We start from the raw sequence: 1499 nt of genomic DNA, 5'->3' as shown, positions 1-1499 counted from the left end.
ATAATGTAGGTAAAGTGCTTGGTATACACTAGGGGGTCAGAAATGATGGCTGTTATTATTTGCAACTTCAGAAGCTTATGAAGCCCTTCAGGGCCAGTGAGCTTGCCCCAGACCATTCACCAGGGGGCACAGGACTCAGAGGCTCTGGTACTTGAGCTCTCGGGGTTTCCATGGCATGTCTGGGAGGCATGTATGCCTTGTACGATGGTAATTGCATGACCATTTTAAAATTCCAACAGCTCACACACGTTGAAGTTATAGATTCACAATTAGATTTCACAGCCAAAAAGAAACACGAGACTGTCCCCTTAAATAACTCCTTAAAATTATCATTCCCACTTCGGTTGAGGCAACTAAGGTTGGCAGTTAAAGTTATTTGAAAAAGCAGCATTTCCATTTTTCACGAAGATGGCACCAAAAGCAAAGAACGAAGCCCCTGCCCGTCTCAAAGCTGAAGCCAAACAAAAGCTTTGAAGGCAAAGAAAGTAGTACTGAAAGGCATCCACAGCTACACAGAAAAAGAAATACACATGTCACCCACCTTCCAAGGGCCCAAGACACTGCGGCTCCGAAGGCAGCCCAGATATTCTCGGAAGAGCGCCCTGGGAGAAACAAGCCTGGCCACTATGCCATCATCAAGTTCCCCCTTGATGCTGGGTCAGCCATGAAGAAGATAGAAGACAACAATACACTTGTGTTCATTGTGGATGTCAAGGCCAACAAGCACCAGGTCACACAGGCAATGAAAAAGCTCTATGACATTGACGTAGCCAAGGTCAACACCCTGATCAGGCCTGATGTAGAAAAGAAGGCATGTGTCTAACAGGCTCCCGACTACGATGTTTTGGATATTGCCAACAAAATCACCAAAATCATCATTTAAACTGAGTCCAACTGGCTAATTCTAAATATAAAAACTTTTTTGCTATTAAAAAAGCAGCATTTCTGTTTTTTGCAATGACCCCAGAATTAGGGTGTGTTTTACACTCAATGGCACCTGAGAGTTAGACCTGGAACTTTTCCCATTAATCTGCCCAGGAAGGTGAACACAGACTTACCTTCTTTTCTTAGCATCTTTTCCTAAGAAATGTAAGGAGTTAAGATAAGTATGGATTGCTCTATACCTGGGTGGATTATCTGTCTAGATTATTGTGAAACTAGATTCTTAGGACAAGGAGAGTTTGGAGTGTTCCTGTGGCCTAGGGCCTGCAGGATGAGAGCAATATGGAGGCCAGTAGGAAACCAAGGCCGTGGCTTCTCTGGGTCAGGCGAATCATACACCTCATCCCCAGCAACTGTGCATGCCCCATGTGGTAGAAGGAGGTGAAGATTGCATCGTAGGTAGTTGCTGGGCCTTCGCATGACACAGTAGATACTGTGCATACTGTATGTCTTGTCCTGTTTCCTACAATTAAGCTTAGTAAAGGCATTACTAAATAAAGCCAAGTGTGTCTTATGACTTGATTGCCAGTCTGTATCTGCAACCATTACTGCTGGTC

General features: G+C 44.4%; 1 pseudogene; it reads left to right on the top strand.

The window, feature by feature from the left end:
• Nucleotides 1-408: 408 nt before the first annotated feature.
• On the top strand, nt 409-883 carry LOC105302191 (annotated as a pseudogene).
• Nucleotides 884-1499: the final 616 nt, after the last annotated feature.

The sequence above is a fragment of the Pteropus vampyrus genome, unplaced genomic scaffold (genome assembly GCF_000151845.1).
Source record: "Pteropus vampyrus isolate Shadow unplaced genomic scaffold, Pvam_2.0 Scaffold262, whole genome shotgun sequence".
Lineage (NCBI taxonomy): Eukaryota > Metazoa > Chordata > Mammalia > Chiroptera > Pteropodidae > Pteropus > Pteropus vampyrus.
The sequence above is the reverse complement of the archived record's forward strand: the minus strand, read 5'-3'. Positions and strand labels throughout refer to the sequence as shown.